This window comes from Plecotus auritus (assembly GCF_963455305.1).
Source record: "Plecotus auritus genome assembly, chromosome: 6".
NCBI classification, from domain to species: domain Eukaryota; kingdom Metazoa; phylum Chordata; class Mammalia; order Chiroptera; family Vespertilionidae; genus Plecotus; species Plecotus auritus.
In genome coordinates this window covers 35,437,400-35,449,380 of record NC_137773.1, presented here as the reverse complement: position 1 = coordinate 35,449,380, position 11,981 = coordinate 35,437,400, and the positions used below count along the sequence as shown (strand labels likewise).

At 48.5% G+C, this 11,981-nt stretch overlaps 1 protein-coding gene across 4 annotated transcripts in view; it reads left to right on the top strand.

The window, feature by feature from the left end:
- The first annotated feature begins 302 nt into the window (after positions 1-302).
- Positions 303-11,981, top strand: part of JADE2 (jade family PHD finger 2) — a 63,168-nt gene continuing 51,489 nt past the window's right edge. The window contains exon 1 of one of the 4 annotated variants that reach the window (XM_080672825.1): positions 303-383. The gene's annotated coding sequence lies outside the window, so the exon portion shown is untranslated. Of the gene's footprint in view, positions 384-9,821; positions 9,923-10,194; positions 10,325-11,532; positions 11,904-11,981 lie in introns of those variants that run through there. The other 3 variants (XM_080672824.1, XM_080672823.1, XM_080672820.1) reach the window with 3 other exon arrangements.

Here is an 11,981-nt window from a genome sequence, read left to right as displayed (position 1 = left end):
ACACACACACACACACACGCGCGCGCGCGCGCGCGCGTGCGCGCGCGTAGGTACACACAAATGCACATGTGCACACACAAGCATATTTGTGCCCTCTCTTTTCCCTCTTCCCCCACATAGTGGCTCCTTCCTGGCTCCATCATTTCCTCCCTGACTCCCATCCCCAGGGCCAAAGCAGACACTTCAGCACTGACTCATGATCTCCCTCATCTTGTTTCCAGCCTAGGAATCTCACCTCCTCACCTTGGCTGTGAGGTCTTCTGAGGCAAGAAAGATGCCTGTTCTTTCTTGGGCATGTCCTCTCATCCTGGCCAGCCAGAGGACTGGACACCTAAGACCTGCTGGCCTTTCCTTGAACTCTGAGGGCTGCTGGGGACAGAGAGGTAAGAGGTTAGATGCCCAATAATAGAGGCTCTCCAGAGAAGCCCCCACTGCCCAACACAGTCCCCTCTGCCCCCCCAAGGAATCTGCCTCTCTTGACCCAACTGGATGCCAGGGTAATGAGGGTTTTCTCCTTTGGTAGAACTCTCTTAGAGAAACTGTACTAGGTGGGTAATCTGCCTGGAGCTGGCCTAGTGGGGATCAGCTCAACAAGAATTTCCTTGTTTCCAAGCATCTCCATTGCACAAGCATCCAGCGCCAGTTCCTGTCCAAGCCTCTCCCCGGGGCCTGGCTGGAGACCCAGCACATTTGGAAGCAGCTTGCCACCAGCCAGAGCTGCAGGTCCTGGATGTCCAGCAGTTACATGCTCAAGGCCAGCCCAGGTTCACAAGTCACTTTGTCCACAGCCCTAAGGGAGGAACAGCTTGCTCCCCAGTGTCTGCAGGAGGCTCCCAAGCAACCACCTTGCACCCTGGAGCCCTTCCCAGCAGTGGGAGGCTGGACAAGGCCAGGACACCATTAAGGAAGCCCTGACTGGGGTGAGGAATCTTGGGGCCAGCTGGCCTTGCTGCTTCTGGTTCCACACTGAGCCTGCATCCTATCCACTTATTATCCAAATCCAATGTATGCCCCTCGCCTGTCCTGTGGTATCCCAGGGCAGAGGCCTCATACCAGTATAACACATCTCTGTAGCCTGAAGCTAGCTCAGAGCAACCATAGGAATTGTATGCAGAACAGATCTGCACCTATACACAGCTCACACCAACATCCCTCGGCCCAGAGCCCAAGCCCAGGCCTATAGCAGTCTCCACCTCTCTCCCCCAGCTCAGAACCCTCACTTAGTAGTAAGTTTCATGAACTGTTTAGAACCCATCAGGTCATAAATTATCCCCCTATTTGCTCCCTAAAGGAGCCAGGCTGGGCCAGATATCCTCAAGCTGAATGTGTTAGGAAGAAATGGTACTCCCCTGTCAGAGGAGGGAGCCCCCACAGGAGGCCATGCTACTTGGAAACTTCTCTCTTCCCACATGGTTCCCAGTCCCTGCCTGGCCCAAGCCTCAATCCCAGCAGACCAAAGTGGGGCTTTTCCATGCCTTGCTGGATCTCAACCTCCATGAGAAGGCTCTGGAAGGACTAAGAATCTCAGGCTGGGCCAGCCAGATAAGCCCAGAGGGACATTGCCACTGGGGCCCAAAGAGGCCAAACAGACGCCAGGCCACCCAGTCAGTATAGGGCTGAACCAGATGGCAGCCTTCTTGCCCCTGCCCTCCAGGATGGCACTCTAGCCCACCTTTGGGCTCAGGGAGCATCTCCCTCCACCCCAACAATGCTTCTATTCCTGGAGAAGTCTAATCACCTGTGGGGCAACCAGCACTGCCCAAATGCAATGCGCTTCTTGGGGCTCCTCCAAAAACCACAGTCAACTCTTCCCCTCCATCTCTACAGCCCCCACTCCAGCCCCTCACGCCTTCCCAACCTCACTCCCAGACCTCCAACACAGGCAACCAATCATCAGTCTGATGGCTATCTTTCCAAACACTTTGCTTTTTCTATGAAATTACATATCTCTGTGTGTCCGTGTTGAGATAAAAATGTAGACTTTTGTAGGTATTTTTTAAATGTGAATGGGATTATACTGTGCATATTAGCCTGAAACTTGCTTTATTATTAGGTGTACAATAAAATGATTCAATATTTGTGTATTCTGAAATGTGCTTTTACACTTCACACTTTTATTAGGGCTCTTTGTACATCAGACACACAAAACAACACAACAATTCTTCTTTTTGACTTCTTTTTACACAGGTTTATTTAGCCCATTTTCTAGTGATGGACATTCAAGCTGTTTCCAGTTTTTCACTGTTACAGTGATGTACTGACATTCTTAAACCTTCTTGTGCCATATCAGAGGGTCCCTCCACGTAGATTCCTGGAAGTAGACTGCCACTCTCATCTCCCCCTTCAACTTGGGGAACTTCAGGGCTCACTTTCACCCACAGGCAGCATACTAGTATATATTCCTGTACAAAGGGCAGTTCCCTCTTCAGGAAACACCGAGGACCAGCTCTTAGCACTGTGTTCTATACCCCACTGCACTGCTATGGACCTCGCAGACATCACCATCTCCCTGGAACATCCTCACCCTCCATCTCACCTGAACTGCGTCTATGGTATATGCAGGTCCATCAATGGCCTTCTCAAGAAACTCCCTAACTATTCCACCCACGAGCTCCCAAAATGGCTTGCTTTACCTTGACTATCCTGCATATGCTTAAGGAATTATCTTCCTAAATGGGCCTAAGTCCCTTGAAGACAAATCTGCCCTAAGATAGAGCCTTGTTTGGGTAGGTGCTTGTTAAATGTGTGCTATCCTATATAATAAAAGCCTAATATGCAAATTGTCCCCTTGGGCGGTTGTTCGACCAGGAGTTCAACAGGGAGACCGGGAGTTTGACCGCTTGCTATGATGTGCGCTGACCACCAGGGGTGGCATGGAACATGGCAGGTGTCAGTGATGTGGCACTGACAGCGGGGCGGCCGTGGAGGCGCTGCTGGCCCTGATGAGAGTGGGACCACGGTGGGATGGTGGAGCAGGTGAGTGGGCGGGCAGCATCAGGCCAAGGCGGGTGCGAGCGGGCCCAATCGGATGGCCCTGCAGACACAACCAGTGGTGGTGGCAGAGGGCAGGACCGCCACCCGGGATGGTGGAGCTGGTGATGGGTGGTGCCAGGCCAAGGCGGGGTGCCAGGCAGGGCTGCGAGGCACGAATTGGTGCACTGGGCCTCTGGTTTTCAATAAAACCAAGTTACCCTCAGTAAATGCACGGGAGCGGTCTCTGTAAGGTTGCTAGACTGGGGGGTGGGGTGGGGGAAGGATTTGCTTTGATTTATCAGAAACCCTGAGAAAGGGTGAAAGGCTTTTGCTTGAACTGTTTATTCAACTTGACTTGGAGCCAGTGCCTTTGGTTCTTGGTGGTTATTGGATTAGGCTGGGCCCCTCAGCTCCGAGTGGGGTGTCTCACACTCAGACTCTGGTCAAGCTGGCCTCTGACTTGGCTGGAGTTACTGTCTGCTGCCAGTTTCCAGAGAGGCATTTGGAGGCCCCAGGGACCAGCATTGCCTTCTGCCATCTGTGGCCACTGGGCTGGGGCTGAGAGTCTGAGGAGAGACAGGTGGCCTGGCTGGCACATCATCCAGACATCTCCTGGTGCTGGTCCGTACCATCTTAAACCACTTGGCAACGACTGCAGAGGGGTGCCTCTCCCAGGCATGCATTTACAGTGCACACAGAAAGAGCCATGGCTGGGTCTTGCCAGGGCAGTGTTTTCGGCCACAGATACTGCCTGGGCAGTTTTTCTCTCTATCCCAAACCCCTGCTGCAGCCCCTGCCTGGAGCCTAGGAGGCGGAAGCTGCTGGATTAGTACTCTCTTGAATGCCAAAGTATGTGCTTTGCACAGAGGTTGGCATAGATAGGCAGCCAGCAAAAATTTACCAAATGACCAACAGAATGAATGTCTCTCTCCCTTAGAGGAGGCCACCTAATGCCATTGACCATATGTGAGAGGATAAGGACTGGATTCCAGAAACAGGAGACAGAAGAAAGTGTGAGCAAACCACACCTGCATCTGTGCAGTCTTCCCAGATTTCATGTTTTCCCTTCAGGATTCCCCAGATGTCTACAGGCACTCCAATGTTGAGGACAAGTGATCCAGTTTTCCTAACACTCTAAAACTGTGATATTTCAAGTGTGATGTGTGACCAGCAGCAGCAGCAGCACCTGGGAGCTTATTAGAGATGCAGATTCGCATGCCCGACTCCAGACCTAATGAGTCAGTATCTGCACTTGAATAAGGTCCCAGGTAACTGTGTGCATGTTAACATTGGACAAGTACGACCTCAAGCAGCTAGTGATTAAACACAGGACTTCTCACTTGGCTGCTAGAAAATGTGGCAAACTACATTTGGGCTTCTACCTACCTGACGACTCAGACAAATTATTGAGTCAGATATTTTCTGTCTCCCCAGCCCTTGAATACTGTCTAGAACAGTGGTCGGCAAACTGCGACTCACGAGCCACATGTGGCTCTGTTGCCACTCTATTGACTAATGAGTTTGCTGACTATTGGTCTAGAACAGTGGTCGGCAAACTCATTAGTCAACAGAGCCAAATATCAACAGTACAACGATTGAAATTGCTTTTGAGAGCCAAAATTTTTAAACTTAAACTTCTTCTAACGCCTCTTCTTCAAAATAGAGTCGCCCAGGCCGTGGTATTTTGTAGAAGAGCCACACTCAAGGGGCCAAAGAGCCGCATGTGGCTCGCGAGCCGCAGTTTGCCGACCACAGGTCTAGAACAAGCATGTCAAACTCAAAGGCTAACATGGGCCAAAGAAACAAGGTTTAAGTTTATGTGGGCCGCAAAAAAACAAAAGCTTCATTTTCATAGAAACGTAGGTTTATTTCGATAGAGACATGCTGAATACAAAGGGCTGAAATAAATGTGTAATCGTTAACATAAAATAATAGAACATTTCAATAAAAATTAACATATTTTCTTGAACATTAACTTACCAGACATTGAATAACTGCACAAATTAATAAGTGTAACGCAAATAAACCTATTTTTCTTGTTCTCCGAAAGCAAAATATTTCCTGTTGCACACACCAAACAAGTCAGTATAAGACTAACGACGTGGCAATCGGCTGCTAAAATATTTGCTGCTAGTATTAGTGGAGAGAAATGGTGCGCCTGCGTGTAAGGCACGTAAGGGAAATGAATGCAACAGGATTATAGTAATCAGTCATTAGGGAACGTTGTAGTTCGTTATTAATAATGATGATGTATAACAGGATACTGTAAAAATTAAGTTATGAAATTTTTATTAAAATGTTTCTTACATACCGTTATATTGGCCGGGCCACAAAATATTCATTGTGGCCACATGAGGCCCATGGGCTGCAAGTTTGACATGCCTGATCTAGAACATAGTAGGCACTCAGTAAATATTCCATGAATAACTATTGAACGATTCTTGTGTTCTTTTCTCAATTTAATGTGTTCAATGTATGCTGGACTTCTGTTTCTGGACATCAATTGCAAGTTATTAGAAAGAATTTTTGCTTCCGGTGGAAGAACAGCTATTGTTAAATGAGCAGTTACTGAGTGCCAGGCCAATGCCGTATCATGTGGATAAGTTCCTAGTCTTTTACAAAGTGTGGTTCAAAGCCAAGGGCATCAAGCATCCAGGTGCTTGTTTAAAAACGTAGATCCCTGGGCCCTGCTCCATACCTGCCCATTGAAAACTTTTGGAGATGAGGCCCAGAAGTCTGCATTTTTAACAAATATCCCAGGCACACTAAAGTTTGGAAACTATTGTATCCCTAGTTTACAGAGGAAACTAAGAAACAGAGAGATTAACTGACTTATGCAAAATCACAGAGCAGGTGAATGATGGAGATAGGACTCAAACCCAAGACTGCCCAAATCCAGAATCCACAGCTTTAACCACATTGTCTATTTTGCTGGAAAAATTGATGCCCAGGCTAACTATATATTTAGCCATGTATATCATTTTGTGTGTATCTCACGTTTCCCCACCGTTTACTATATCATTCTTGTGGAATCTTGGAAGGCAGTGAATGTGTTTTATTTTTCTCAGTGTCTTTAGCATCCATTACCATGCCTAGAACCTGGGAGATCCTCAACAAAAGTTGTTTGAATTGAATTTCTACAGATACATAATTATCCATCTCTGTAAACATAGATACACAGAGGACATCTCTTTTTCAGGTGGACTCTTGGAACAAGCTATAACAATTATAAACTTTCCTACCTTCTCTTGAACCCACTCAATCAAACTTTTGCTCATGTCACTCCATTGACATAGCTATTGTCAAGATCACCAATAACTTCAACCTGGATGAACCTAATGATCAATAATTGTCGGCCCTTATCTCATCTGACCCCTTGGCAGCTTTGGACATAGAACCTTTCCTTCCTCCTGAAACTCTTTTCATTTGGCTTCAACCTCTCTGGATTCTTCCCCTCCTCCTCCTCCTCCTTCTTCCACGCACCCCCCCCCCCCAATTTTGTTATTGTGGTTAAATAGATATAACATAAATTGTATTACTGTAACTATTTTTAATTGTGCATTAATTGATATTAAATATATTAACATTATTGTGCAACCATGACCACCATTCATCTTCAGAACTCTTTCATCTTGCAAAACTGAAACTGGACTCATTAAACAGTAATTCCCCATTTCCCCCTCTCTCCAGCCCCTGGCAACCACATTCTACTTTCTGTCTCTATGAATGTCACCACTCTAGATATCTCATACAAGGGGAATCACACAGAATTTATGTTTTTGTGACTGGCTTATTTCACTTACCGTAAGAACCTCAAGGTTCATTAATGCTATAGCACACTGCAGAATTTCCTTCCTTTTTAAAGATGAATAATATTCCATTGAATGTATATACCACATTTTGCTCATCCATTCATCCATCAAAAGGGTTGCTTCCACATTTTAGCTATTGTGAATAATGCTGTGAGTATGAGTGTACAGATACCTCTTCAAGACTCTGCTTTCAATTTGGGGGGGAATATATCCAGAAATGGAATTGCTGGAACAAAGGTAATTCTATTTTTTAATTTTTTGAGGAATGGCTGTACTATTTTACATTCCCACCAATAATACACAAGAGTTCTAATTTCTCCACATTCTCATAAACTCTTGTTTTCTGTGTTTTTGTTTTGTTTTATTTGTTTGTTTTTATCTTAGCCATCCTGAGTATGAGGTGGTATCACACTGTAGTTTTGATTTGCATTTCCCTAGTGATTAGTAATGTTGAGCATCTTTTTGTGTGCTTATTGGCCATTTGTATCTCTTCTTTGGAGAAATGTCTGGATACTTCTTTTTTAACATCTTGCTGATTCCTCCTAACCTTGCAGTGCCCAAGGGTACTATCTCTGGACCACTTCTTTTTCTTTTTAAAAAAATATATTTTTTTATTCATTTCAGAGAGGAAGGGAGAGGGAGAGTTAGAAACATCAATGATGAGAGAGAATCATTGATTGGCTGCCTCCTGCACACCCCTACTGGGGGGTTGAGCCCGCAACCCAGGCATGTGTCCTTGACTGGAATCGAACCTGGCACCATTTGGTCCACAGGCCGATGCTCTATCCACTGAGCCAAACCAGCTAGGGCTATCTTTTTACTTTCTAAACAAATTGTGTAACCCTAATCAGTTTTGCTCAGTGGATAGAGCTTTGGCCTGAGGACTGAAGGGTTCTGGGTTTGATTCCATTCAAGGGCACATGCCCAAGTTATGGGCTCAATTCCCAGTAGGAGGCATGCAAGAGGCAGCCGATCAATGATTCTCTCTCATTATTGATGTTTCTATCTCTTTCTCAGTCTCCCTTCCTCTCTGAAATCAATAAAAAATATATATATTTTAAAAATAAACAAATTATGTATCTCCTTTCACTAGAAAGTTCCAGGAGAGCAGGCATTTTCGTCTGTCATGGTAGTGCTGTGTCCCCAGCACCTAGAATGGTACCTGGCATACAGGAAGCACTCAATAAATATTTGTTGGGGAAAAAAAGAGTGATTACATCTCTAAGAACTTTATGTTTCTTCTCTTTTTTTTTCTGTAAAAAGTTAATGATTTGTGAGACTTTTAGTAAACATTAAAAAGTTATAATTAGCTTTATGGCTATCATTCTGTTAACATTTCCAAGGTTAACCTTAAACAGCAGAGAGCTGTAGGAACCCAAGGATTCTGATGGAGCTTCCAGTCCTAAACAAGCAGTATCTTCCAAGGACCTTTTAGGGGACATGGGTCATATCCAAACTCAGGGAATCACTTCAGAATCAAGGTGCTGCACATAAAATTCTTTCTTATCCGCTACACGGCAATCAGGCCCCCATCCTCAATCAAACCATTAATACTAATACTTTTTATTTCTGGCAGTGTGGTGAATGGAAAACACATAGGCTTCAAGGTCAGCTGGACTAGGTGCCAATTCTGCTACCACTTGCTAGCCGCATGATTGTTGGTAAGTTACTAAACCTTTCAGAATAGGTAAGATGGGTTTTTGTGAGGATGAAATGGGATGGCATGTACAGTGTACAGCACAGATAGGGCGCTGTATAAATGGTCATTCCCTCCCTCTTCCATCTCTTTAGGTCATTTGTTAAAAATATATTTTTGTATTGATTTCAGAGAGGAAGGGAGAGGGAGAGAACAACAGAAACATCAATGATGAGAGAGAATCAATGATTGGCTGCCGCCCGCACACCCCCAACTGGGGATCAGCCCATTAACCCTCGGGCTTGATCAGAATCAAACCCGGGACCCTTCAGCCCGCAGGCCCACGCTCTATCCACTGAGCCAAACCAGCTAGGGCTCTCTAGGTCATTTTTTAACTGCTTGCTAAGATTCGTGGGGTCCTGATGGCTAAGGGGATGTCCAGTCCTCTCCTGCATGTAAACCCTCTGCAACTAGACCTAACCAGAGCAGTCCCCTTGGACTGTGCCACTGTAAATTGGTGCCTTCACTCCCACCTCAGATGTGTGGCTGAGACTGACATCTGGACCTTGGTCACAAAGCCCACCATCTGTCACAGTTTCTTCTGGCTTTCCCTTTTGCTCACACTGGGAGATCTTGTATATGTCCTCATAGAGGGTAAGACACAAATCACTGTCCCCAGTTTTTTAGCATTAAGAGCTTTTAGAGGGCACATTCACCCTTCCAAAAGGTAGGCACCAGGGTAAGTTCTAATGTGCACTTGTGCACTCTGAGCCAGGCCCTGCTTTATACACACAGCATGTATATGTACATATATACATATATGTACATGTATACATGTGTGTACACATGGCCTTAGGAACCCTGCCACCACTCCATTCCACAGAAGAGGAAAAAGAGAACCAGAGAGATGAATTCACTTGCCCACATCAAGCAGCTTCTGAACTGAAGGGTCAGGATTAGAACCCAAGTATTTAACCATTTTATTACATGCCCACAGCCTGCCACTGTCGGCAAGCGCTGACTTGGGCTTTGGCAAATCCTACCAACTGACCACTGAGAGCTAAAGCCAGGTCTAAGTGGGAGGTGATACCCAGACTGTCAATCTTGCCAGACAAGCCCTCCCAGACTTTGTGAATGAAGGCCAAGGAAGAGAAATATTGAACTGATTCCCGTGAGGTCCTGTTTCTTTCTTGTTGCAAAAGTGCTTATTTCAGCATCCATCATCTCCCTCTTTGTTGTGTAGACAATCAATCCTGTCAGAAGGTTTGTGCTGTTATGAGTTTATTATTAGATTTATTTCTCCTATAAGAAATGTGTTCACAACATTCCATTGGGTAATCTTTTTAATTGTGACATAAATGTCACCTTATGTAAATTGAATATTTATCTTCCCCTGGTAGGGGGCAGAGGGGAAAAAAAGAATAAACAATCTTCAGTCTTGGAGAGGGAAGCTGGTTCCTGACCCAGTTCATTACTCATCCATGTGCCTTCAAAGCCAAAGGTGAGCTGAAAAAATTATTGGATCATCTTTGAGGGGCGCCCAAAAGGTAGGGTGAAGAAAAAGTTGGCCATGATGCTTTGGGGATGTTGGGCCAAACTCCCAGGTCTCCCTCCCCAAATCCCGCCCGAGACCAGACCACCTCCCCCCGAGCTGGGAGCATCGGGAGAAAGCTGCAGCTTGCCTCTCACTCCTCCCCATCCAGGAGGCCAGCCCGGCTCCTTCCTCGAGAGAAGGTGAGCGCGGCGGGCACTATGGGTTGAGTGGGTGTGGCCCGCGGCTCTGGGAACCGACCCAAGGCCCCGCCACCGCTCGCAAGCCGCCTCACAGTCCGCCTGCCTGGCGAGCACAAGCTCTTCTTCCAGAAACTGCGAGGATCCGAGCGCACTGTTTGTGCACCACAAGGTCAAGTCGGGAAGTGGAGCCGGAGGAGGAGGGGCGAGGAGGCGAAGGGTGGGGAGAGGGGCGCCCCGCTTCCTCGCCAAGTGCCAACCCTTGGAAGTTGCCCCTCCGTTTTTAACCCTTTATGGGGAATGGGAAGGACAAGCAAGGGGAAGGGTATACCCCGGGGCAAACTCCTCTAGGGCCAGGACCTGCAGCCAGCCACCCACCCATCACTACGTTCCCCACCCCCCGGAAATGCGGGGCAGAGCTGGGTGCCAGGAGGCACCCGGGCTGGAGGAGGGGGCGATGAGCCTGAGAGGGACCCTCTATGGACTGCCCCTCCTTTCTAGAGGTCGCCCACAATTTCAAGTTTTCCCCGCCCGGGATGGTAGTTTCCATCTGCTGGGGGTGGGGGAGGAGGGCCGCGCCCCCTCCCCCAGACTCGCGCGCGCCCTCCCCTCCGCTCCTGCCAGCACTTTCTGCTCACTTCTGGCTGTAAAACGCCACGCGATTTATTCGATTCGCATTTTAAACAAGCGATTCAGGAGCAGGGCCTAGGGCGAGGGTCTTCCAGCGCTGGAGCCCCGGGAGGCGGGGTGCTCAATGCAAACCTCGTTCCCTCCGCGAGTGTCGCCTTCAGGCTATTTGCAAAGAAACGTCTTTTTGACGCAGGGAGAAATGGCAAATTTTAAGTACGTCATTAATATGGCGCCAAAAGATTTTTTTAAGTATAAGCTTGCCTTTTTTTTTTTTAAGGTTGCGGGGGGCACCGCCCGGGTCTGGGGCGAGAAGGGGGCGGGGTGTGAGCAGAAAGTGTGAGTGAGAGAGTGGAGGGGCGGGGTATGTGGGTGAGTGTGTGAAGTGTGAGCAGACCTGATGGGACTTGCTCGGGCGCAGCCGCCGCTCGGGCCCGGCCCTGGGGACAGGGCGGGCTGGGGGCGCCCCAGAGTCCATGGGGAGTCCGGGCTCGAGGTGCAGGCATGCTGGCAACCCGGCAGGGCACCCTCCCTCCTGAGGCCTGCAACGCTACCTGGACCCGTTTCTTAAGCCAAACAACTGGGCGCAGGGGGGTGGGGGGTGGGGGGTGGCGGGCTACGGAGGGGGGTTGTCAGGAGTGGAGCTCGGACTGAATAAGAAAAAAGTGGCTACTCCCCCTCCCTTGCTCCTCCCGCCCGCCCCCAACCACCCCACCCCCACCCCAACACATTTTTTTTTTCTAAAGAGATCACAAGGAAGTCTTGGTTTAAAAAGAAACAGAAACATACACAGGGGGGTTGGTGAATGGTCCCGACCGCGGCCATCGCAGTTGGAAGCTCTTTTTTGGTGGGGGTGAGTAGTGTCCATGGAGTTACTTTGCGCTCACTGGTAGAAGGCAGGGGCTCGGGTCCCTCGGGCTGAACCGTCCCTGGCAAGAGGCGCGGGGCTGGGGACGCCGCGGGCCCCGTCGCCTCCCTCGCCGCGACCCCGGATGGATGCGCGCCCCCCGCCCGCCCGCGCCGGCCCCAGGAGCTCCGGATTTCGGGAGCATCCTTCCCGCGCCGGTCCCCGCCGCGGCGCGTAGCCGAGGGCAGCGCCCCTCGGAAGGGCACCACGGAGCAAGGTAAGATCCAGCCCCCAGTTATGGGCCCTGCGCATCTCCACAGCGTTATTTTGTGTTTTTGCAACAGATCTGCCAGCG